The sequence below is a fragment of the Phyllobates terribilis genome, unplaced genomic scaffold (assembly GCF_046119375.1).
Source record: "Phyllobates terribilis strain yellow unplaced genomic scaffold, ASM4611937v1 Scaffold_201__1_contigs__length_3545014, whole genome shotgun sequence".
Lineage (NCBI taxonomy): Eukaryota > Metazoa > Chordata > Amphibia > Anura > Dendrobatidae > Phyllobates > Phyllobates terribilis.
In genome coordinates, this window is record NW_027362961.1 from 642,426 (window position 1) to 670,344 (window position 27,919).

Here is a 27,919-nt window from a genome sequence, read left to right on the forward strand (position 1 = left end):
AGCCGTTGTTGGAAAGGGATGGTGTTTCTGTGACAGCATTCATCGCAACCATACGTCTGTAGCTTTTACCCCCCAGCCTAACTGTGGTTGCAGGGCCAACCACCTCCGGAACTCTTCATCGTAGCGCCACCATGCTGAACCGCCGTGGGCTTTGTACGAGTTATACACCCTATCCTGGTATATGAATAGTTCCGAGCAGCGTTCCGGATGCTTTTGGCCCATGATGAACCCAGCACAGAAAACGCCTGTAACCAGTTACTCATCGTCATTGCAACCTTTTGTCTGTTTCTGTCGAATGGTCTGTCGGCTATCCTTTTCTCTTTGTCTATAGTATGTTGGTCAGCGGTTACAAGTGACCAAATGTCGATGCAGTCATTATTCCATATTTTAATTCTGGTTTCCTCGTCTATGTGTGAGCCCAATGGGCTTTTCCCGCAAAAGAATGTGTCCTTGTGTATGCTGGCTAATGGTGGAGTTCTTTTAGTAGAATTATGTATAGCGCCTGGTGGCGCGGATAGTTGTTCGACTATGGCCTTAAGGGCCGCTATTAAGTTGGTGTTACTATTTCCCATTTCAGTTATACTTATATTGCACGCACCCATTCCTGCGGCTGGAGGAGGGACTCCGATGTGTGGAGGGACTCTGACACTTGTCTCGCTCGGGGTGAGCGGCGTGCCTGTGCTCGTAGACCTGCGTGAAATCGTTGTATCGTGCAGACTGTAAGCTCTGGAGGGTGCTATTGTATAGTTTCTGTCCCCGGGAGGACGGGATCGGTGCAAGCGGCTGTTGGGGCTCGACGATGCGCTCGACATCTCTGATGCAGAGGATGGTGAGCGCCACCTTGAGGACTGCGACCTGTGACCCCTCCTGTGGGATGCCGATCTCCGCTTTGCTTGAGATGTCCGCTTCCTTCGCCGGTGACTTGTGTGCGATGGCATAGATCTGTCGTCGGAGGAACTACAGCGAGTTCGCCTAGAGTGAGTACGCCTGGAGTCTCTGTGTCCCTGAGGGTGTATGGGGGGTTCTGCGCAGTTTACATGTGTCCCACCGGGACATGTCGGTGCTATTTGTGGCCAGGGCAATGCTATAGCGGTGTCAAGCGCGTGCATCGCTGCGCTATTATAGGGGTATATGGGGGAGGCGAGGATGGTCGCTGAAGTGTTTAGGCTCCGTATCGTGTCCATCAGTGGGGTATTGATACTGTGACTGGGCGCTGGATGGGCTGCGGTGATTACAGGGCCGCAATGTCCCCTGGATGTGTAGTGTCACGTGTTCTGTTTTGGGAACTTTTTCTTTTATTTTTAATAGGAGTTTTTCTGTGGGGGATTGTTTGGGGGGGAGGCAGAGCACAGCCCCCGGCAGAGGATTCCTGTCTGGAGCTCTGCTCTGCCACAGCCCCTGCTGTGTGTTGAGGGGGCGGGGAATGGTTACTAAGTGGCCCGCAGCTTCTTCTGTGAGGCTGCGGGGTGCTGTGCCTAAAGCGCTCTGGAGGACGGGAGTGCCTGCTGGACCTCCGCCCTCCAGGGCGCTCCTCGGCAGGATGCGGGACGGGAGTGTTAACAGGGGTGGGGAACAACAGGCTCTATGCTGTCTCCAGCGCCGGCGGCAGGCAGGAGACCTGAATCCCCTCTGTGCCCGCCGCCGACATGGAAGACAGCCCGCACTCATTTATTAGTGCAGTGGAGCCCTGCGCCCGCTGTGAGTGAGGCGCAGGGTCCACTGCCGCACTAGCTTCAGCTTCCTGCTCCGCCCTGCAGCTTTCTGGACTGGGGGGCGTGACCTGCGGGGTCACGTGAGGCGGACATGCGCCCCGCACATGCGCATCGAGCGCTTCCTGCCCTCCAGCTCCGCCTCCCCCAACATGCCTCTTCGGCCTAGTGGAGTCGCGCGCCCGCTTCCGGACCGCCACGTCTGCCCGCTTCCCCGAGTCAGCGCGCGCCTGCAGCACTACCGCAGCCACCTGCCGTCCCGTGCCGGGTTGAGTGGCCCGATGAACACTGTAAAGTTGTGCGGATGCGGCGGTCAGGTGAGGATGGGGATCGGGACCAGGCCGCGGAAGTAATGCAGCCCCCCGTTCCAGATGACCCGACCGCCGTGGAGGGGACCGTTGTATCGTGGGCAATTGGAGTGAGTAGGCCCAAGTGGTGAGGGGACTGGGGAATATGATGTTCCCATAAGGGGTTGAGGGCCAGGGGCAGGGTGATCTGGGGATTTAGAGCTTGGGGCCAGGGGGATGAGCGCTGAGCCCCGACATGAGAGCCTGTAACCAGCGCTCGCCCCCCTGTGCAAACCCAGCCTGGAGGGCCTCAGCAATCTGACCTGATCCTGAAATCTCCATGACATTCGACTCCGGGACCAGCAAAGAAAGGAAGTAACGTGGGATGTCCCGGTGTTTATGTATCCAGGGGACGGCTTGCAGCAGCCGTCCCTTTCGCTTCATTGGATCCTTCCGGGGGCTTCAGGATCACTGGTCAGTAAGGGGCAGAGAAGGGGGGGTCACCAATCGCCACGGCCCAGGGAGGGGCCACCACAGTCAGTGACTCCCTCCTTATTTAGTATGGAGTCTACCATTATGTCATCAAGATGGGTTTGTTGTGATCTACCTGCCAGATGAGTAAAAATGGGAGCATTAGTCAACCCAAATGCCATCACAAGGTTTTCATAGTGCCCCTCAGGAGTATTGAAGGCCGTCTTCCACTCATCTCCTCAATGTGAATGAGATTATAAGCCACCCTGAGGTCTAGTTTAATCAAATTGTAGGAGCCAAATGGTTTTCTAAAGAGGTCTGGGATGAGAGGGAGAGGATATGCATCCCAGACCTTAATCTGATTAAACTCGCAAAAATCAAGGCAGGGGCACAACCCCTAGTTTGTTTGTTTTTTGACAAAGAAAAACCCCACTGCAACGGGAGATGAAGAAAGTCTTATGGCCCTTTGGTAGACTTTCAGTGATCTAGTTTTTCATGGCCTGCCTCTCTGAACCAGAGATATTATATAACCTGTTTTTTTGGTAGCTTGGCCCCAGGAATAATATTGCCGACGCAATCATAAGGATGATGGGGAGGAAGTTCTTGACTCCCCTGTTCAGAAAACACATTCCTAAAATCAGACCCACCGTGGCTATCCGAGTGACCAAGCAGTGTTCTTGGCAATACTCGCTCCATTTTACCACCTCCCGAGTCTGCCAGTCTACGGCTAAGTGCCCACGATGCAGAAATGCTCTGGATTTTTCCTGAGCGTTTCTGCATCTCCCTGGCAGAAAAAAATGCATGCGGATTTTACATGTGTTTTTCCTGCCAGGGACAAGTGTAAGTGAAGTGTTTTTTCACATGCATTTCCGCATGCGGGTTGTCAAGCGCTTTCCAAGCGATTTTAGCATCACTTGGAAAGTGCTTGACAACTTGGTCACACTATATAAATACGTGCAACCAGCATGGATTTATATAGTGTGACCAAGTTAATAGTTGAAGAAAAAAGATTAAAAATGGTAAAAAAAACAAAAAACAAAAACATTTTACTTACCTTCTGATGGCCCCTGGTCTCTTGTACGGCTCACGGTGGTGTGAAAGGACCTTCCATGACGTCATTTAGTCATGTGACAGATCACGCGACCGCTGACGAGCCGTACAAGAGACTGGGCGCAGCGGAGAAAAGACAGGGGGCCATCAGAAGGTAAGAATAATGTATTTTTTTCTTTTCTTTTTTTTTTTTTTTACTACAGGTACCATGGTACCCGGGTCTTGAGGAGAGTCTCTTCTTCTCCAGACCCGGGTACCATCCACACGTTGAATCGCTTAATATCCGCATGTGCACATGTAGTCATGCGGATATTAAGCCATTCAATGGAGGCGAAAACGTTGCGATTACGCAAAATAATTGGTAGTGCTGCGGATTTTTCCGCACTGATAATGCGCAGCGGAAATTTCCGCAGCATGTGCACAGCACATGGGGATTATCATTGGGGAACATTGCAGACCTTCTACCAAGCGTTTAAGCGTTTCTGCAATGGAATTGCCGCTGCGGAAACGCTTAAAAGACGCATAGTGGGCACACAACCTACCACAGGATTGTGCAGCGTAAACCAAGGTAGTCCAAGGACCACAGGAGAGGGCAAGCCCTCTAGCACATAACAGTCAATAAATTTAGAGTGCAAGGCCCCTACCTGCAGATGTAGCACACGAGCGACAAGAGTAAAATACCCCTAGCTCAAGGGTGCAGAGTCAATGGCGATTATGGGTGTTGAGCCAGAAAATTTATGAGGTTTGAGGTCCTGATCGAACCTAGCGTCGATCAAAATAAACCCCGCCCCAATGTCCAGAAAGGCAGAAATTACCACCATACTTTTGCCAAGATGGATCTTGGACGGTAAAAAAAAAAATTGTGACCTACCCACAGAGGAAATAAGTACACCCCCGAGTTGCCAATTCACCCCGCAACTCGCGGGCGCCTTAGTTTTCCGGTGGGTGTTTAGGAATTTAGGAAAGACACACACACACACGTGCAACATCCCCCCAGAATACCCAGAACATGCCCCCACCAGCCCCACAGACCACCCAAAGCAAGCAGCATCCCCCAGAGCCCAGCACTGACCTCCTCCTGAAGCTTCACCGTATCACTTTCTGCATGAATCTCTGGCGTCTGGTGCTAAACTAGAACACGCCCATAATGCAGTCAGGACACGCCCCCGCAAACTACGTCATACCTGGAAGGAGCCCATACATTCTAACGTTTACCAGGGAGGAGGCTGCAGAGCGAGTTGTGGGTGGTGAGGCTGCTGAGTATTGGGGAGACATGGCGGATGACTGCGCACCCCACACTGAGCTCCCGGGGGGGGCAGTCTCAGTCCGGGGGGGGGGCACCCTGGCTTCCTGTGGATGTGGTTAGTCCCCTGCAGCAATGGTCGGTGACGGGTCAGAGCCGGGGATTACAGGGGGCCGCAGCCTCTCACCTGTCAGCAGTTGGACTATGAACCAGGTTTCCAGTCACTGACAGTATGGCTGGAGCTGCGCCCATTATGCACTGTTAGAACTTGGCGATGTCTGCCATGTTTGGAGGTTCCTGGATTCTGTATTTTTCTGCACAGGGTTTGTCCATGAGAAAAAGGAACACAGAGCGCCAGTCCTGGCCCCAGGTTGTGTCTGGTACTACAGCTCCGGTCTAGTGACGTGACAGGTGCTGAGCTGTAATGCCACACACAGCCTGTACCTAGGGGTGGCGCTGTAATCCAACAGCTCTGGCTTTCTACTCTGGGACAACTTCTGTAAGGCTGAATTCACACATCTGTGCTCCACGGAGCGAGCTCAGATCTGACAACCGCTGGGTCACCAGTGCTGATCTGTGATTACCTCCTAGGAATAGATGTGGCACTGATCAGGTCCGGAGAGCCGGGCCGGGTCCTCGGATCCCACCACGGATGTGTGAATTCCTCCTTAAGTTAATATCTTAGTGTTAGAGTTCTCCTTTAGAATTTGTGTTCACATGAGAGTAATTTATTATAGTTTATTGTGTAACTTTCGAAAAACGTATCGATTACTAATCCTGAGTTACAGCCAGTGATAGTCTAGAGCTGCGTTCAGAGATCTGCAGGCTTCTGAGCTGAAATCTCCCAGCAGTCCTTGCTGAGATTACTATTGTTAGCGTTGCAATGTTAAGGCAGGTGCAGATAGCAGTGTTTTCGGTCGGAGTGCGATCTGACAAAACATTGAATTGCACTGTGACCAGTGTTTGTCCAAGGAGAAAAATCGCACATGTGCACGGCCCCATAGACAGTCTGTCCGAGGACAAAAATCACTATGCTTGAGTTTCATCTAATATTCGGATCACGTTCGGCCATGCAAGTTAATGAGTCCTTCGAAAAGATCGCACTGCACTCAGATGACATCTGAGTGCAGTCCCATTTTTCACGGATTGACGGAACGAAGAAGATGGAGAATTTTTTTTGACCTATGTCTTGTATCTTGTTTTGTGTCACTTTATGTACAGTTCTGGCCAAAAGTCTTGTGACTGATACAAATTTTGGTGTTCACTTCAGTGTTTTTAGATCTTTTAGTCAGATGTTTCTGTGGTTACTGTAGTACAATTATCAGCATTTTATAAGTTTTACACTTTTATTGACAAATACATCAAGTTTATGGAAAGATTCAATATTCAGTGTTGACCCTTATTTTTCAAGACTCGTTCCCTTCGCCTTGGCAGCTGGATATCGGCTGCTGGGCCAAATCCTGACTGACGACGGACAATTTTTGTCTAATCAGTGCTAGGAGCTCACTACATACATTTCTGTTTGTCCACCCGCTTTTTGAGGAGTGACCACAATCGAATTGAGATCTGGAGAGTTTACTGGCCATGAACCCAAAATGTCAATGTTACCCAGACACTTAGTTGTCACTTTTGCCTTGTGACATATTCTCCGTCATGCTCATATATGCATTGTTAATCACCAAAAATGCTCCTGCAGTGTTCTTAGGCAAAATTGTGAGTGAGCCCACTCCCTTTTGATGATGGATAACTCCACACATGACTCGTCTCGGGTGCTTTACTGTTGGCATAACACAGGACTCAAAGTAGCACTCAGCTTTTCTTCTCCGGACATTCATTCTTCCATATGTCCCTAACAGTTTGAAGGGGGCCTTCATCAGGGAAATAACTTTACCCCAGTCCTCTGTAATCCAATCACTGTAGTTTACTGCATTTTATAATCCTGTTCTTCATCTTTTTCATGGAGAAAAGTGGTTTCTTTGCTGCCCTACTTGACACCAGCACAGCCTCCAAAATCCTTCTCCTCACGGTGTGTACAGATGCACTGACGCCCGCCTGCTGCCATTCTTGAGCAAGCTCTGCACTGGTGTTGAACCAATTCCATAGCTGAATCCTATGTAGGAAGTGATACAGGGACTTGCTGGACTTTTTTCGGAGTCCTGAAGTCTCCACAGCAAATTAACCTCCCCCTATTAAGTTATTATTTTTTATAGTGCCATTTATTACATGGAGCTTTACATGTGAAAAGGGATATACATAGCAAAAAACAAGTACAATAATCTTGAACAAAAACGAATCACCGACTGGTACAGGAGGAGCGAGGACCCTGCCCGCGAGGGCTTACAGTCTACAATGAATGGGTGAGGATACAGTAGGTGAGGGTAGAGCTGGTCGTGCAGTGGTATGATGGAGCGGTGGTTACTGCAGATTGTAGGCTTGTCAGAAGAAGTGGATCTTCAGCTTCCTTTTGAAGGTTTCCACGGTTGGCAACAGTCTGATATATTGGGGTAGAGAGTTCTAGAGTAGGGGGATGCATGGGAGAAATCTTGCGTGCGATTGTGGGAAGAGGAGATAAGAGGGGAGTAGAGAAGGAGATCTTGTGAGGATTGGAGGTTGCGTGCAGGTAAGTACCAGGACACTAAGTCACAGTTATATGGAGGAGACAGGTTGTGGATGGCTTGGTATGTCATGGTTAGGGTTTTCATCTGGAGTCTCTGGATAATGGGGAGCCAGTGAAGGGATTGACAGAGGGGAGAGGCCAGGGAATAGTGGGGGGGACAGGTGGATTAGTCGGGCAGCAGAGTACAGTTATCTGACAGGAGAAAACAAACTCCTTTGCCATGCTTGCCGATGGGGCGAGGGGTGTGGGAAAGGTGGAATCCAACGTATGAAAGTGCAGCTGGAGAGGCCATGTCAGAGGGGGTGAGTCAGGTACCATTGATGCCAAGGAAGGAAAGTTTGTTAGTAATGAAAAGTTTGTTGCAGACGGAGAGAGCATTCCATAGAGCTCCTGTTAGTGGGATTGGGGAAGCTGGGGATGGGCAATGGGTATAGGGTTAGAAATGTTGCGGAAATTTGATAGATTGTGGATGAGAGGTAGAAGTGACTGTGGGGATGTGGTGAGGAGGGCCATGATTTGGAGAGATATCGCCAGCAGTGAGGAGCAGAAGGAGCGAGCGTGAGGTGGCTGTCTGTGTTTAGAGACAGAGGATTGTATGTTGAGGAACAGATCTGAGGAGGAGGTGAGATGGAGGGAGAGATGACCAGTTCATTACTAGGTGTAGGGATTAGAAGGGTTAGTAGAACGTGTAGGACTATAGGGGTGAGAGTGAAAACAAAGAGAAACATTTTTTACTCTGGCTGTGCAGTTACCTTCAGGTATCTTCTGGTTCATTTCTGGTCTAACTCAGTGCAGCACACTGTAAGGTGGCTGCCAGACAGGTCGTGGATGGGAGGTATGTGTCCCCGAAGTACCAAACTTCGGTGATGTAGGACATGGAGAAGCAGGCTCCAGAACACATAGTGCTGGGAGGGAGTTAATGGGCCCGGATTAAAGGGCCGGGTTTTAAGAGCAGCTGAAAGAGTTGGGGGGAAATAGCTGCTCACTTACCTCCAGTCCAGGTCTTGGAAGGCCTGATTTAAGACAGCTGCGCCTGTCTCAGTGGTGCTGTGTGTTGTGCAAGGTGAGCAAACCTTGCATGTGCTGCTCAGTCTGCTGGAGGCCGAGAAAAGCACTACATTTAAACGGCTGATGCCGTGCTGTATGGACTGGTTATTTTTAGTTTTGTTCTGTTATAGCAGTGTTTCCCAAACCTCATCCTTACGGACCCCCATAGGTCATGTTTTCAGAATCTCCTTAGTATTACACAGGTGAGAGAATTCCTGATGTCTTGATGATACTTCAGTCACATGTGTAATACTAAGGAAATCCTGAAAATACGACCTGTGGGGTCTGTGAGGATGGGGTTTGGGAAACACTGCGTTATACCTTTTGTGTATCTATTGTATGGTGGCAGAAGGTGCCAAGCCCCCCCCCTGCTTTGGGCAGAGGGGGGGTATGTAAGGTTGCTGCCGGACAGGTCGTGGACGGGAGGTATGTGTCCCCGAAGTGCCAAGCTTTGGTGATGTAGGACCCGGAGAAGCAGGCTACAGCACACATAGTGTAGTGATAGGGTTTTGTGGTTAAGTAATTTCTTTGGGAAAAAATTAATATGCATTTTTTTTTTTTTTAACAATTCATCTGATCATTCTTCATAACAATCTACAGTTAATGCAAATTGACACTATAAAAACTGAAGCAGCAAACTTTATGAAAGCCAGAATGTGTTTCAGTCTCCAAACTTGCCGACTGTGTATTATTGTGTTACCTCTTTTGTATATTATTGTGTCACCTCTTATCTTGTGTATCGCTTCTCTTTTCAGTTTGTTAGCCACATGCTGCCAGGCGAGAGCTTGTGGGCACAATCATGCGGCTGGTGATTCTTGATGACTATGCCCTGGCCAGCGAATGGGCAGCAAAATACCTAAGTAATCGCATCGCCCAGTTCAATCCTGGATCTGACAATTACTTCACACTTGGGCTACCCACAGGTAATGTGCCTTTTATCTATCTTTATCCAGTTTTCCACGAGTTGGTTCCAGCGTTTTAGTTGTGGATTGAACTATTTTTGCACATGTGAATTACGAGAAGTCCTCAGGAGTAAGTCAGATGTGTACGGCAAAGCTTCATAGAGGAGGGAGACTCCAAGTTCACTGCTGAACATCTGCTCTCTCCATGTTTCGTTGCGATCTACCAGTGTCTCCGTAAGATTTGGCCATTCTCTACTGTTATATGCAAGAGTGTGCCAATTTTCCAAAGAAACAAGGAGACTGAGTAGCTCAACAGCCTCTTGCCACTGATCGGCAAACAAATTTGGAGAAAATAATTGGACAAAGCCTGAAGGACGCGGTAATGCAGGGTTGTGTTCTGGGGGATCGATGAAGACATAAGAAGCATGATCTGTGCTGAACAGTATGGATGGTAATCCAAAGCCTCCATAACCAAGCTTGGCGTGGAAGGCACTCGGGAAATAGGAGTGTGAGTTGGGGGTCTCCCAGTGGTAATACAGTTGGAATCACTGCCTTATTAATACAACGGGGAACTGTTTTTATTTCAATTAACAATTTAAAGGGGTTGTCCGCACCCTACACTGATTTAATCCTAAATCTCTATTTAATTTAATAATCTACCGTATTTTTCAGACTATAAGACGCACTTTTTTCCTCCAAAATTTTGGTGGAAAATGGGGGGTGCATCTTATAGTCCGAATGTTGGGGGGGGGTGTGTATATATATATATATATATATATGTGGGGTGTGGGGGTAGCGGTGGAGGAGCGGGGCACAGGAGGCAGCGGCCGCCCGCTGCAGCCTACACTGTCCCCGCTGCTACAGCAAATTAATATTCACTGCTCCCCACGCCCATGGGGCATGGGGAGCACTGAATATTCATGCTCCTTAATAGCAGCACACAGTGTAGCCGCGCTGCGGCTCCTGCTGCTGCCGGAATCGCCTGTGCCCGCTATTAAAGGGCTTGAATATTCAACCTCTCTCCACGCCCATGGGCGTGGGGAGGGGGTGAATATTCATGTCCTTTAATAAGCGGGCACACGCTATAGCCCGGCAGCAGCAGGAGCCGCAGCACGGCTAAGCTGTGTCCCGGCTATGAAGGAGAGTGAAGTCACTGCTCCCCGCACACACAGACCCGGCATGGGAGTGACTTCCGGGAGCTGATCTTTCCATGTCAGCCGCGCATGGCAGTGACGTCATGCGCGGCTGTAAAATAATACTCTTTCTGTATTATTTTTTCTACTGAGGACTTCTCAAAGTATCAATATCACGATATTCTTATAAAAAAATGTATCTATTTATTCTTGGATTGTCCATTAAAAAGAATCAGATTGCAGCAGGTACATACAATAATTAGTTATAAAGTAATTGTCCATTTGTCCATAATTAGCTTAATTGTTGAGATTCACCCATCTTTCCTTGGATCCTGGCTGGTAAATCATGTCTTTATCCAGCACGTGTCCAGGCCTACATGTCAGATACTTCTCAGCATGAAGATTCTGTGTCTTGTGGGGTGGGAAGAGCAAGAGAGCCCCCCCTTTCTATACCATGGGCTTTTATAGCCAGTCGTATGGACACCTGTTCTACATATGGTGGTGAACCAAAAATACACACACAAATAGCGCATGTCAACTAGACACGATGGCTGATGCATAGAACTCAGATTTAAGAAAAATGATTATCGATTATTAATTATTTAACATTCCCCCCTTTTTGAGGATAAAAAGGACTGAAAAATCCTCAAAAGAAGACAGGTTTATCATTAGGATAACAATCATTTTTTCTTTCCTTCTTCCTTGGCAATATCATTAAATTTCCATAATAATAATAATAATAATATCAATATCTGATTATTGTTATATAATGATGTGAATTCATGTTATGGTAAGCCGTGACTAATATTCATTTAATATGTATAATTATACTTCCCTATATCTAAATTGAAGTAATCGCGGGTCCAATCGTCATCATCTGATGTCATCGGGTCGTCGTCTCGTCTTCTTCTTGGTTCTTTTATAACAGTCTTTAGATGAAAACTCCTTTGAAATAAATTACAGCGTGTAGATATTGTACAGTCCATAATTGTATTCATTATTGTGCAGTCCATAAACTGTACTCTTTATTAGAAAGATCATGTGTGTCAACTGATAAGAAAACAAAGTCTATGGATGAAATGTAGCTTTAATATCTGTGTGATGTCACCTGGACTGACGTTGGATATTCTGGAATCTTCCCCGTGTCATCTGCACTGGTCTCATGTCACTTTTGGAACAGATGTGACGTCTTTGGTCAGTAAAGCAAGGGTTAACTTGACACTTCCCTGCTTTATATAGCCCCATAACCAGTACTCAGTCCTTTATATACAGGACACATATGCCAGGTATTACCTGTTCACCAGCTTTCATTGAAGCGTTGCAGGTGATAAGAAACCACTGGAACGTGATGAAACTTGAACACAGCACAGTTCATATAGGATCATCGTCCTCTGCCGTCCCGGTGATCAGTGGTGTGAATTGTATCTGACACAGTCTATTATCACTCAGCATTCACACCTGTTACCTTCTGAGACTTCCGGATATCGGTTGCGTCTTCTTGTAACCTCTGAGAGTCTCTTTGATTTATAAATATGAAAGTCTTTATTAAGATAGAATTCATAATTGCGATGTCTTGATTGAAGTCTTCATTCCCTAATCTGATACCAAATCTGGCAACTTTCCTAACCTATAATATCACAGCGTACCATAGCAATCAATAATATCCATCTAATTATTATCAAAATATTAAAATAAATTATGTTTGGAATAATAAACAATAATAGATAATAATTCATTATTAATCAAGTTCTTCATGTGATAGAACATTTTTATGTCATAGGTGTAATTGCCTTTTCCAACCCATAGGTGTCAGTGTGTTTTGAAACAACAAGTGTTTATATCTTTATTAAACCAATAATACCAAAGAATGTATACTGCTGAACTAAAATGAATAAATATATGAATGTAAGAATGAATGAATGAATTGTTGTGTTTACTCAGAAAATGTAAACATTTTTCTTATATTAATTCATATCATCATTATATTTAATGAAGCAATATTCTTTGTACTAGACATTACCCCATTAAATATTAATGTGTTTTCTCAGTTGAAATATTGAACTGAATTAAAATCAAAAATTGAAAATTAAAACTGAAAAATGGAAAAATAAGAAAATAAGTAAGAATAAAAATGTAAAAATGAAAATAAAAATAAGGCCTTCATATGTTAATGACAAATGAAGAGTAATTATATTCTCCATAAAAAATACCTTTATATTTCCATTATCTGGATGATTTCATATTTGTCATAACCTTGTATCACCAAAAAATTATTAAACTATGCAACTTTGCATGTAATACCCTTCTTAATTATACCATTGTACCTTATAACTTTTTGACAGTTAGGGTGATTAATGAGTGGAACAGGCTGCCACGAGAGGTGGTGAGTTCCCCTTCAATGGACGTCTTCAAACAGAGGCTGGACAGACATCTGTCTGAGATGATCCTGCTTTGAGCAGGGGGTTGGACCAGATGACCCAGGAGGTCCCTTCCAACTCTACCATTCTATGATTCTATGATTCTATTATTGTTTCTTCTTTATTAAAATGTGTGAAAAAATAAGTATTGATCAAAAGTGATTATGTAATCAGGATCAAAAACACATTTTCCCCTTTAATACCAAAAAATATTATTTTATAAAATTTATGTATATATCAGAACCAAATTAAAAATAATTATTCTTCTATGAACATTTTGCATAAATTTCATATCGATGAGTAGCATAGATTTGTCTACAGAGAGGTGTGTACCTATTTAGGTAACCATTAAAAATAATATCATAGTTATTCAAGAATATTATCATGTGGAAAATTATTCTAAATATAAATTTGCTTTGTAAACCATTTTGATGTGTGGTTGCCCTTATCCACTATTAGTTAAATCAAGAAATAATAATTATTAAAGAAATATAGAAGTATATATATATGTAGATAATACCTAATTATGTATTATAATTTTTTTTCAGAATTAAATATATTTTTGTACCTTCACATAAAGAAACATTTTTTTTTCTTTCCAAACATACAAACGTACGAGGCCTCTGTCACATCAATCACACTTAGCAGCTGCTGATTTACTCATCTGTCACCTTCACTCTGACATTCACAGATCTGTTCAACTCAAACATTCCACATATGAAGTTTTAGATATATATATATTTAACCCAAAATTGTTGTATCCCAATTTATTAATGCGCATTGTCATATCAATTAAATATCTTAATATTCTTTGAATATTCCCCAAGTACATATTATATAATATGAGAGTAAGTTGCTGAAATTTCAGATACTTGAAAAAAAAACCTCTTGTTTGGCTATGTGCACACGATGCAGAAATGAAGCAGAACATTTCTGCATCATTTCTGCATCTCCCTGGCAGAAAAAACGCATGCAGAAATGCGTTTTTCCTGCAGAATACATGCGGATCCACATGCAGATTCACATGCGTTTCCGCATGCAGATTGACAAGCGCTTTACTGGTGATTTTAGCATCTCTTGGAAAGTGCTTGACAACTAGGTCACACTATATAAATCCATGCAAACAGCATGGATTTATACAGTGTGACCCTAGAGAGTGTATATACTTACCTCCGATGGCCCGCGCTGTCCTGCTCACTCCGTTCTCCCGGCTGCCGGCAACTTTGAATTGAAAGACCTGCCGACGTCAGCGTCACGTGACCCGTCACATGACTCTGACGTCACCGCAGGTCCTACAACTCACTGCAAGTGCCGGGAAGCAAGCAGGAGCGCTGCGCGGGCCGACAGATGGTAAGTATATATATATTTTTTATTTTATTCTTGTTTTTACAGCTTTTTTAATGGTACCTGGGTGTGGATGAGACTCTCCTCTCCTCCACACCCGGGTACCATCCGCATATTAGAACGCACCAATTACGCAAGTACAGATGCAGTCTTGCGGAATTGGCGCGTTCTAATGCAAGTCAATGGCGGCGAAAACGCCGCGTTTCCGCAAAATTAAATGACATGCTGCGGATTTTTGAGCGCAGCGTTTACGCTGCGGAAAAATCCGCATCATGGGCACAGCACATGCGGATTTCAATTGGGGAACATTGCTTCCCTTCTACCATGCGTTTTTCATGCGTTTCCGCGGCGTTTACGCAACTGCAAAAACGCTGCGGAAACACATGAAATACGCATCGTGTGAACTCAGCCTTATAGATTCTTTTTTCACTGGCTGCCCGGTCTTAAGTTACATCAGCTGAAAATAGAATGAATAGGATCTATACTATTAGCTCAAAGTTCAAAGGCCGCAGCTGTCACACGTCATGCTGTAAAGCTACTTTAATTTGCACGAACACTTCATGCACAGAAAATATTAATTAATTAATGTTACACATAAATCATGCAATTTTCAGCTTCCTGTGTGAATAAAGAAATAAATCCATTTTAGAGTTGTTTGATCAAATCCTGCTTTGGAATGAAAACTCTAAGGAAATATAAGAAAATAAAATTAAATATCAAATTCATACAGAAACAGAATTATTTAAATATCTTATACATATATTGGTTGGTTCTAATGTAATTCAAAATATTGTTACTTAAATTTATATATAAAGTTCTAATTTATTAATTAATATATATATATATTTTATAAACATATATATAAATACAATTATACACAATCTCTACTTAGACAAGTGTATATATATATACATACATGAACTACTACCGTGTTTCCCCGAAAGTAAGGCCCTGTCTTACATTAATTTTACCCCCAAAAGTCCCACCCTGCCTTACTTTCGGGGGAGGCCTTACATTGGGAAAAAAAATGACGACAATTTTTTTTAACAATAAAATTAACATTTATTAACAGTCCGGCAACCCTCCCCATCCTCCCCCCTGCAGCATCCCCATACAGTGGTTCTGCCCCCCACTCTGCCACCACACATACTGACACATACGGTACCGGTACAGCCCCACACGGCACCCACACACATATCGTACCGGTACCGTACACACACTGACACATACAGCCCCATACGGCACCCATACACATACCGTACACATACCGTACACACACACACACACACACAGACACACACACACACACAGAGAGAGTTTCGGAACTTACCGTTACTTTCCTTCTGTTTCGATCTCCTCTGCGGTGCCGGGCTGACGATTCGGATGCCGGGGAAGCTGGACCAATCGGAGCGAGCCTGTAGGCGGTGACGTCGCAGCTGATTCGGCCAATCAGCTGCGAGCCGGCTGACTGGCCAATCACAGCTCGGGCTGGTGGCCAGCAGGGACTACGGTACGGAGCCTGTGACGAACAGGCTGATCGGCCAATCAGCCTTACATTCCCCGCCCCCCCCCCGCTACCCTGCCTTACAATCGGGGGGTGCCCTACATTGGCGGACCCCCCGAAACCCCCCACCCTGCCTTACTTTCGGGGGGGCCTTACTTTCGGGGAAACACGGTAGAAACTATGTAACTACAATTTTACTGTATAAGATTATAAATAAATATTGAGACATTGTAACACTTCTATGCTACATTATAATTACAGTTTTTCCTTAGCCACTCCCTAAACCAAATCTTCTGTCTCTCTCAAATATCTCCAGGAATGCCCTATTTAGGAAAGACATTTTTCTATCCTTCAAAACCTCAGAGAACTGCCTGTCCTTCTGTCCACATTCCATGACGTCACTGTGAGCCGGTCGTCTCACCTGACTCTGTCCATCAGTTTCGGCCATTTTCCTTTTTAGAGAATCACAGTTCTGACTGAGAATTAACTCATTCTGTGAAGAGATGGACCTTTGCACTGGCTGATATGGCTTATAACAGATATGAAATCTCCTGCGTATTTGATAGAGTTCACTATGGGGATGACTCAGTCTAGGAGAGTTTGATATTGGCTTTTGATAAGATTTTACCTTTCCTGGTTTTATAAAATTAACTTGATTTTTTTCCTTTTCACGATTCTCATGTTTCCTAACAGAATCCAGCAACTGCACACATTTGAATAGGGATTCTTTTTGTGACGCTATAACTCTAGATACTGGATCTAGGAATTTGAATTTTTGTACAAAACTTTTTATCATATGTTGTACTTTTCCATTTTTGATGAGAGCTTTGTACAACCGTTCAAATATGGACATGAATGTATATGTACATTCCTTCCTACCAATCCTTAGTTTCTGCAGATCTTCTATGTTGGGAAAATCCTTTGTGACACAATAAATCAAATATCTTAATCTGTCCGAATCATTTTCCCATCCATTAGGAGAGTCATTTTCACAGGGCATTAAATGTAAACGTCTGGACAATGTCACAGGAATCCATATTTTAAATAATTGATTCCTCTCCTCATTGGATAAATCAAACTTATCAGAGAAGCTCTCAAATGTCTCTGAATTTCTACAGGCATGGATTTTGACATCATATTTTGGCATGATTTTGTATAATTTCAGCAAATTTTTCCTCATTTTAATTTGCAGTTGAGCCTGGGTAATTCCTGAATTCTCTGATATTTTTAGTGGCTCTTGTACGTCCGCTCCTCCTACGTCACTCACGTCTCCTCCCACATCACCTAGTATGTCGGTTTCTCGTATGTCAGTCATGTCTCCTCCCATGTCAGGTTTCTGTATGTCCATCTCTTGGTCAGACCCAAGGTCACCTTCAGTTACAGACACGTGTCTTATTTCTTGTTTATTTTCCACATTACAGTCAGAATCAGTATCACCATCTGACATTTCTACACTATTTTTCTGCTTAGAAATCTCTAACACAAGACTATGAAAAAAATCTACCAAATGTAGAATATTTCTCAATTTCTGTTTGTCTCTATTTACCAATTTAGAAGTGAACTGTAAATTCTGCAATTCACATTCTTTGTATAAACTGAGCCACAAAACTTCTATATCATCTCCTACATTAACTTTGAAATTAATATTACTTTGTTTAGCAAAAGAAGAAATTATATCCATATTTTGCTTACCTTAAGATTCCTTAGCTTCTCTTTATCAGCACATCCTGTCTTCAGTTCGTCTGATTCTTTTCCTGTGTGATTCTGTTCCTTGTTAGTACCTCAGTCTATAGATCCTTTCTGCTTCTCGTGACAAATTAGTGAATTTACTGACACGTGAACAACAGCTGTTCAGCTCGTCAGGACTTCCCCCCTTGTTCACGGAAGAAATTCACTTAATTAAAAAAAAAACGAAAAACAGGACTGGCTGGCTCACCATTGTAAAATAATACTCTTCTCTGTATTATTTTTTCTACTGAGGACTTCTCAAAGTATCAATATCACGATATTCTTATAAAAAAATGTATCGATTTATTCTTGGATTGTCCATTAAAAAGAATCAGATTGCAGCAGGTACATACAATAATTAGTTATAAAGTAATTGTCCATTTGTCCATAATTAGCTTAATGGTTGAGATTCACCCATCTTTCCTTGGATCCTGGCTGGTAAATCATGTCTTTGTCCAGCACGTGTCCAAGCCTACATGTCATCTGCTTCTCAGCATGAAGATTCTTCTTGTGGGGTGGGCAGAGCAAGAGAGCCCCCCTTTCTGTACCATGGGCTTTTATAGCCAGTCGTATGGCACACCTGTTCTACATATGGTAGTGAACTAAAAATACACACACAAATAGCGCATGTCAACTAGACACGATGGCTGAGGCATAGAACTCAGATTTAAGAAAAATGATTATCGATTATTAATTATATAACATTCCAAATGAATTTCCATAATTAACCATTTAACAATGATAGGGCAGCTTCAGATGGAATGGCTCCCCACAGGTGGAGCAGGCCTCAGGGCAGTGTAGAATAAATGGAGGTGCGCTGGGCGTTGTAGTGCAGGGAGGCAAATGGCACCGGCGAAAGAAAGGAGCGGAGGCAGCTCAGTGCAGTCATCCAAGATTTACTCACAGTTCTTAGACAGTCCACAGGTGCACTGTACTGGTGCAAGCCTCCCGCGTCGCGCCGCGTTCACCGGGCAGGGGTTCCATCTTTCCTCAGGCAGTTTGGGTGTACCTGGCAGAACCCCACTTTCTTATGTACCTCTCTAGACTGACTTCACGCTGGGTCTTACTCCCTCCTGCCCTGCGCTTCCCACTGTGAATCCTGTTCGGGTGGCTGCGAGGTCCGCCCTGTCCGTCGGAGTTGCACAGACCTGCTTGACCTTACTCGGATTGAAGTGGGGGTTTGGCTCCTGGCTATAGAAGTCAGAAGCCTCAGGTTTTTCCAGCCGAGGCCTGAAGCTGCATGACTGGGCCAGGGGCCGGTCCCCTTCTTGCAGCCTAGATCCTCCTGACACTTGGCAGGTTCGGGGTGTACGGGTGGCGCCTGCACTCGCCGTACTCCCCTAGGATCCCTTCTACAGAACAGAGCTTACTCCCTGCTCCCCTCCTGGGCCTCAGTCCTGGGCCCTTGAAGTGGAGCGGAGCTCCTACAGAGACTCTGCTCCCAGACTGTTCCTCTGAACCACACTCCTCAACTTCCTGCTCTTGTTAAGATGTCTACCTTTTTATATATCTACTGTATGAGTGCTCCCATAAACTACTTCCTTCACCCACACCCACTACTGGTTCCCCCTAACTTTGGGTTCCCCCCACCCCAGCCAGGGTCAGGGCTCAGCAGAAAACTACATTGCGTCTTGCCCCTCCTGCTGGCCTGGGGTAGTGTAGTGTTGGATGTAGGTGTTGGGGTTCCATGCAGCACTCCCTCCTTACCTGAGAGAAGGGAGACACCACACCTCTGGGTGAGGAGCAGTACCTCTGTGGCGACCAAACCCTCAGGGGCGCCACACTACTACATGGATGACTATGGAGATGCATTATACTTTATGGATGACTATGGGGCTGCATTATAGTACATGGATGATTATGGGCTGTGCATTATAATTTATGGATGACTATAGGGTGCATTATGTTTTATGGATGACTATGGGGTGCATTATATTTTATGGATGACTATGGGGGTGCATTATAGTACATGGATGACTATGGGCTGTGCATTATACGTTATGAATGACTATGGATTGTGCAATATCCTTATTGAAAAAAAACACCATCCTTATTGAAAAAATGACCAAGTATGCAATGGACCAGGCAACTGTTAGGTGGATTCATAACTGGCTTAGTGATCGGACTCAAAGGGTGGTTGTAAATGGCTTCACATCCAGCTGGATGAATGTCTCAAGTGGGGTACCACAGGGCTCCGTCCTGGGACCTGTATTGTTCAACATCTTTATCAATGATTTAGATGAAGGAATTGAGGGTAAACTGATTAAATTTGCTGATGACACAAAGCTAGGAGGGATAGCTAATACTAGAGAAGAGAGAGGGAAGATTCAAAAAGACCTAAATAAACTGGAGCAGTGGGCAGCAACCAACAGAATGGTTTTTAACAGGGAAAAATACAAAGTACTACATCTGGGCAATAAAAATGAAAAAAGCATATACAGAATGGGAGGAATAGAGCTAAGCAACAGTACATGTGAAAAAGACTTAGGTATACTAATAGATCATAGACTGAACATGAGTCAACAGTGTGATGCAGCAGCAAAAAAGGCAAATACAATTCTGGGATGTATTAACAGAAGCATACAGTCTAGATCACGTGAAGTCATTATCGGTCTTTACTCCTCTTTGGTCAGACCTCATCTGGAATACTGTGTACAGTTTTGGGCACCACATTTTAAAAAAGACATAGACAAACTGGAGCAAGTTCAGAGAAGAGCGACCAGAATGGTGACTGGTCTGCAAACCATGTCCTATGAGGAACGGTTGCAGGATTTGGGAATGTTTAGCTTGCAAAAAAGAAGACTGAGAGGAGACTTAATAGCTGTCTACAAATATGTCAAGGGCTGTCACATTGTAGAAGGATCATCTTTATTCTCATTTGCACAAGGAAAGACTAGAAGCAATGGGATGAAACTAAATGGGAGGAGACACAGATTAGATATTAGAAAAAACTTTTTGACAGTTAGGGTGATTAATGAGTGGAACAGGCTGCCAGGAGAGGTGTTGAGTTCCCCTTCAATGGACGTCTTCAAACAGAGGCTGGACAGAAATCTGTCTGAGATGATTTAGTGAATCCTGCTTTGAGCAGGGGGTTGGACCAGATGACCCAGGAGGTCCCCTCCAACTCTACCATTCTATGATTCTATGATTCTATATAATTTATGGATGACTATGGGGTGCACTATACTACATGGATGACTATGGGCTGTACATTATACTTTATGGAGGACTAATGGCTGTGTATTATATTATATGAAGGATATGGGCTGTGTATTATGCTAATATGGATGACTATGGGCTGTGCAGTGTATTATATGGAGGACTATGGGATGTATTATACAATATAAAGGACTATGAGATGTCCATTATACTTCTTCTATGGAGCCCCGTGACTTTTATGTACGCCCCTGATGAGCATAGTTTATTTTCTTCTATACATTAAAGAACAGTAGCAGAATGGGGAAAATGTACCAGGATGAGGGATATACTGTATATACCAGAATGGGCCCGGGATAAGGGACATATACCAGAATGGGCGATATAAATACCAGGATGGGGCCAGGATGAGGGACATATATACCAGGATGAGTGATATACAGTATATACCAGGATGGAGGACGCGCATATATATATATATATATATATATAATATAATATAATATAATATAATATAATAATTTATTCAAGATAGAAGGGGGACCCGGTCCAGATCTTGCACTTGGGCCCATACGACTCTAGTTACGCCACTGCATGCAGCTATAACCAGTCAGTCAAATGGGTACATACAGTACTGTGCAATATTTTTAAACAGGTATGGAAAACTGCTGCAAAACAACATCAAAGCATCAGGTACACTTGCATACAGTTTTGTGAAGGACCTCAACAAGGAGACTGTTCCCAATATCTTGGCTCACTAAAAAATAACCACAGATCTTCTGTGGATGTAGGCTTGGACAAAAATACTTCTGTCTCTCTATGTAATCCAAGACTGACTTGATGATTTTGAGATCAGTGTTCTGTGGGGGCCATATCATCACTTCCAGGTTCGTTGTTCTTTTTTATACTGTAGATAGTACTTAGTCACATTGGCTTTATGTTTGGAGTCATTGTCCTACTTGTTAGGAATTGTGGTTCTGTGCTCCCACCTGAGAATGGATCAAGTCCAGTGCTACGCTACTCCGGTTTGCAGGGGCCACCATTGTCCTGACTCTGCAGGCGAAGCTACTACGCATGCAGGAAAACCGCCTCAATCTTATGGAGCATCGCGCTCTGGAGTAGTAGGATTTGTGAGGACGCGGGATGCCGTATCTCCCGCTGATATAATGCCCGGTTAACATGGGATGCTGTGTTCCCCTGATTGCCAGGCAACACACGATACTGCGGTGTCTGGCACTAGGCAGTGGTGGGATTGGGTCCAAGCTGCTGTGCAAGTTAGCAGGGAGTGGTTGTCTTGGGATGATTGAGAGGTATTCAACACCTGATCATTAGGCGGGCTATTTAAACCTGTTCCCTGCTCAGTCCTTTGCTGTTTATTACAGTTTCAATGTGCTGTGGTGGTGAGGGGTGCTATCATTATTAGCTGTTATCTTTCCAGTGTTTTGTCTTAGGAGTCCTCTCTTTCCCTTTTAATTTTTACTAGGTGTTCTTATAGAGGTACCCACCTGGTTCTTGACTAGGCACCGGCCGTGTCACCAGACCCCAGCTGGCTGGCGACAGTGGGCCTGGGAAGGCTCTGCCAAAGTCCCCCTTCCATCACTGGGAGCTGAGTGAAAAGTGTTCCCGGTCCTAAAGAGCTCACCTAGCTGGGCAGCTTGCGCCAAGTGCGTCTGTCCCTGCGGATTTGCTGGTTTGGTGCCAGTCTTCCTGGGTCTTTCTGCGTTAGCGCATAACACTGCTGAATAATAAATTTAGAGCCAGTCAGACGCTTAACTGATGGTATTGCATGATGGATAATTATTAGTGTTGAGCGAGTATGTTCTGTTAACCCTTTCGGCGAGTATGCTTGGGCCGAGCACCGAGTAGTTACAGCTGCTCGGTGTTATGTTTAAATCACTCCCGTGTGCATGATTTGCGACTGTTTGACAGCTTTAGTACATGTAAGGAATGTCTATTTATTACACATTCCTCACATGTATTAAAGTTGTCATACTCGCCAAAAGTGTTAACAGGACATACTCGCTCAACACTAATAATTATCTGCTATATTTCTCTGCATTGAAGACACCATTCATGATGACCAAATCCCCAACTCCATTTGTTGAACTGGAGTTCCAAATATGCTAGGTCCCTCTGTAATGGTGTAGAACAGGGGTCCTCAAGCTACGGCCCGCGGGCCACATGCGGCCCGCGGAGGACTTTTATCCGGCCCGCCGGGCTGTGGGCAGAGGAGAGCGGTGTCAGCGCCCGCCCTTCCTCCCGCTTGCTCAGAGCCCCGGCAGCCCGATACTTACCTCTCCCCGTGCCTCCGCAGATCCGCTGTCTTCCTGGTCTGCGCTCCCTGTGACGTCTCAGGTCAGAGGGTGCGGTGACGTCTTTACACCGCGCCCTCCCCTGAGCCGTCACAGGGAGCGCAGTGCGGGACGTCACTGCCGCGACACTGGAGTCCGGACCTGAGCAGCGGCAGCAGGCAAGGAGGGAGGTGAGTATTGGATTTTTTTTTTTAATGTATGGAGGCATGGGACATAATATTAGGGGTGACATCCTGCCTGTGGCATTATATGGGGGGGTGACATCCTGCCTGTGGCATTATATGGGGGGGGGTGACATCCTGAACGGGGCATTATATGGGGGGGGTGACATCCTGAACGGGGCATTATATGGGGGGGGGGTGACATGCTGCATGGGGCATTATATGGGGGGGTGACATGCTGCATGGGGCATTATATGGGGGGGTGACATCCTGAATGGGGCATTATATGGGGGGGTGACATCCTGAATGGGGCATTATATGGGGGGGTGACATGCTGCATGGGGCATTATATGGGGGGTGACATCCAGCATGGGGCATTATATGGGGGAGTGACATCCTGAATGGGGCATTATAAAGACAGGGGGGGTGATATCTTGCACGGGGCATTATATGGTGGGAGAAAGGGAAATCCTGCATGGGGCATAATAAGGGGGGAACAGCCTGCATAGGGCATTATAAGGGGGAAACAGCCTGCCTATTGAGGACCTATGCTGCCTATTGGGGACATTTACCTGCCTATTGGGGACCTATGCTGCCTATTTGGGACATTTACCTGCCTATTTGGGACATTTACCTGCCTATTGGGGACCTATGTTGCCTATTGGAAACATTTACCTGCCTATTTGGGACATTTACCTGCCTATTGGGGACCTATGCTGGCTATTGGGAACATTTACCTGCCTATTGGGGACATTTACCTGCCTATTGGGGACCTATGCTGCCTATTGGGTACATTTACCTGCCTGTTTGGGACATTTACCTGCCTATTGGGGACCTATGCTGGCTATTGGGAACATTTACCTGCCTATTGGGGACATTTACCTGCCTATTGGGGACCTATGCTGCCTATTGGGTACATTTACCTGCCTGTTTGGGACATTTACCTGCCTATTGGGGACCTATGCTGCCTATTGGAATCATTTACCTGCCTATTTGGGACATTTACCTGCCTATTGGGGACCTATGCTGCCTATTGGGAACATTTACCTGCCTATTGGGGACATTTACCTGCCTATTGGGGACCTATGCTGGCTATTGGGTACATTTACCTGCCTATTGGGGACCTATGCTGCCTATTGGGGATATTTACCTGCCTATTGGGGATATTTACCTGCCTATTGAGGACCTATGCTGCCTATTGGGGACATTTACCTGCCTATTGGGGACCTATGCTGCTTATTGGGGATATTTACCTGCCTATTGGGGACCTATGCTGCCTATTGGGGACATTTACCTGCCTATTGGGGACCTATGCTGCTTATTGGGGATATTTACCTGCCTATTGAGGACCTATGCTGCCTATTGGGGACATTTACATGCCTATTGAGGACCTATGCTGCCTATTGGGCACAGTTACCTACCTATTGAAATACCGGTTGATTTAACTTTACTTGTTCTTCATTTAAATATTGTATTTGTTCCTGTATTGTTTTTTAACTACAAAATAAGATATGTGCAGTGTGCATAGTAATTTGTTCATAGTTTTTTTTAAAAACTATATTCCGGCCCTCCAATGGTCTGAGGGACCGTGAACTGGCCCCCTGTTTAAAAAGTTTGAGGACCCCTGGTGTAAAAGATGTCTGAACACCCTCTCTGAAGACTCCTGACTGTATAGTTAGTGTGACCTGTGGTTTTATGTGTTTTATCCTTATGTAGGCTCCAGTTTTCCTCTGTACAGGGGTGGACATGGTTAACTGTAGGGCCAGCCCATAGTTTGGGGAGGAGTAAGTGGGCACCAGGAGTTAGTTCCTGTTTTAATAGAGAGTCTGAGTAGAGCTGCAGAGAAGAAAGGACAACTTCAATCGGATCTAGCCATAATTTTGCGTTTGCGAAGAGCAAATGTGACACCCCAGGGGTCTGGTTGCCACAGTGATAGAGATATTACGTCTGAGAGCAGGTGGGAGGTCTCTTGGTCAGGGATCCTATGCATGCCACACCTCCTGCCCAGTCCTGGGAGGGGAAGAACTTCCCCTATATAAACCTGGGGCTGAGGCAGGGTTAGTGAGTAGAGAAGAAGCAGAGAAAAGAAGCAAATATAGGAAGAAACAACAGGAGCTCTGTGGGAGCAGTGTACAAGGAGTCAGGGGCTGGCAGCTGCAGAGCTCGCCCTGACCGAGAAGATTTCTTACCGGACCCGGAGTCCGAGGCTGTGGGGACTAACTCCTGCCCAGCAGCAGAATCCGTCAGGCAGGGGATTCCAGATCCTCTGGCCAAGAAACCTGAAGGCACGGTCACACGCATGGGACCAGCACCGCCATCGTGGAGCGGAAGCTACTAGAAGGCCCCGAGTCACCGGCCATACGGGTGAGCACCACACGGCACACTCAGGGACGTGGGCTACTTTTACCCGCCTCTAGCAAGGTAGCCAGAAGAGTACAGTTAGTTTGGGAGGCCTACAACTCCGCCTGGCCAGGGGAGATTCCATCTGCTCAAGGACTGACCAGGCCCCAATCGCTAGCCAGTACTCCGGGAGGGTCTATCTTTGTCACCAGTAAAGACCCTGAACTACACAGTACCGTCTCCGAGTGGTTCCTGCTACCCCCATCATCCACGTCGGCTGCCCTGAGGCCATACCCCTCCCGTTGGGGGTTATACTATCACGCTGCACAATCCTACCACCGGCCTCAGCGGTCTGCCCTGCAGCAGCAGCTCCCTGGCTGCACTCAACGGGTGGCGTAGTCATCTAACATCTACTGCTAAAACATCGCCGCTTAGTCTGACTCCCTGGGCACGGACCGGATCACCGCCACGAGACTACAACCCTCAACAGATCCGGCTCCGGGTAAGCTCCCGCGTGCGCAACGCTGCGCGACACAGGCCCAGGGGCGCGTCACAGACATACTAGGGAATACATTTCAGCATTCAAGTAACAGTGGCAGCAGTACTCCATACCAAAGGCAAGTTGGGGCACCCACTGAAAAATAAATCATTTTAAAGCTAGTCTCAGTGTTAGCCAGACCTGGAGGTCTTTGTGAAGAAATATGGGATCAGTCAGGCTGGTACAATGGTCACAGCGCAATACATCGACCCATGTAGCCCTGTACTGGGAATATGAAGGCCCTCGGTGGAGCTTGTTGTTCATTTGCAAAGTTCTACACAAGTATTGCGCCACCGTCCTCAACCATCAAATGTGAACCTCTGTCATACTATACAGATGAAAGTTTAAAGCATTATTCCTGCTACCCATTGTACATTTTTTCCAGACCTAGTAAATGAGAGTTTATTTTCGGAAACATGTCTGTCTTCTTCTTTGCGGAGTTAAAGAGTCCCAGTGTCTCACCAACTGTGGCAGAACATAGTCTGAAGGTGCCATCAGCTGAATCCGTAATATGTGCACACAACGAGGAACCCCTTGTCTCGTCCCTTACACCTTCACCATACTTCATTGTTGCTTGCAGACCCTCTATATTGTTCCACTCTCCAGCCCTTTGACAAACTAACTGTCTTCTGTGAACGGCAAATATTTCACATTTTTGCTCATTAGTCCATAGCCAAGGCTGACATTTTTCGGCACCCTTGTTTCTATGACTAAGATATTGTTTTTGATTACAATTCTTCCTTGAAGACCACTTCTGGCCAGAACTTTGGATGGGATGGGAGCATTTTTGTGCCAGCTCTGTGCTCAGGCTTGGACTGGCCGACAGGAGAATCCTCCAGTGGACCCCTGTGCAGAGTGGCCACCACCCTTTTATATGAGCAGTACTTGGCACAATAAACTTTACTCACTATGTGCAGACAAAGGTAGCATCTTATTCATTTACCAATCTACCCAGTTCATGGTTATATAAATTTGTGATTGAGGATAATGTCACATTTGCATGTAGTTGAGAAGTGGGGCCCTAAAGTTGGACAGTGGGGGTCTCTGGCACCAGTCAGACACTGCTTGTGTCTCTTGTATTCGGTGTCTCTGTGTCCCGGTCTTCAGTCTTCAAGCAGGTAGTTTGTTGTGTAGGACATACACTATTTTAGTGCCCTTCCGCCATCACAGAGATTGGTCTCCATAAGGATGTGTGCCCACGATGCATTTTTAAACTTTTCCGCAGCAGCAAAAACGCTGCAGAAACGCTTACAAAACGCATGGTAGAAGGCCTGCCATGGTCCCCAATGATAATCCGCATGTGCTGTGCACATGCTGCGGAAATTTCCACTGCGGATTATCATTGCGGAAAAAAACGCAGCACTACCAATTATTTTGCGGAAGTGCTGCGTTTTCGCCGCCATTTACTTGCATTAGATCGCATGGATTACGCATCACTGTATATGTAGATGCGCATTCCATGCGTTCTAATGTGTGGATCGTACCCAGGTCTAGAGAAGAGGAGACTCTCCTCCGGACCCTTGTACCATAGAAAATTGTAAAAAAAAATGAATAAAATAAGTATATATTTATTTTTTACCTTCTGGCGGCCCCCGATGAGCTCCTCCTCTCATGCCGGCAGTTCGATGGACTGAAGGAATTGCGCTGACGTCATAGTCATGTGACGGGTCACGCGACACTGACGTCGGCAGGTCCTTCAGTGTAACATGATCTGCCGGCAGCCGGGACGGTGAAGCTAGACACCGGGGGCCATCAGAAGGTAAGTAAATATTTATTTTTTGACATTCTCTTGGGTCACACTATATAAATCCATGCTGGTTGCATGGATTTATATAGTGTGACCAAGTTGTCAAGCACTTTCCAAGTGATGCTAAAATCGCTTGGAAAGCACTTGTCAAACCGCATGCGGAAATGCATGTGAAGAACGCTTCACATCCGCATGTCCCTGGCAGGAAAAACG

General features: G+C 45.5%; 1 long non-coding RNA gene across 2 annotated transcripts in view; it reads left to right on the forward strand.

Moving 5' to 3' along the window:
• The first annotated feature begins 1,813 nt into the window (after positions 1-1,813).
• The window catches only part of LOC141213648 (uncharacterized), a 42,952-nt gene continuing 16,846 nt past the window's right edge, over positions 1,814-27,919 (forward strand). For both annotated transcript variants that reach the window (XR_012283068.1, XR_012283069.1), the window contains exons 1-2: positions 1,814-2,026; positions 9,180-9,347. This is a non-coding gene — a long non-coding RNA (uncharacterized lncRNA). The remainder of the gene's footprint in view (positions 2,027-9,179; positions 9,348-27,919) is intronic.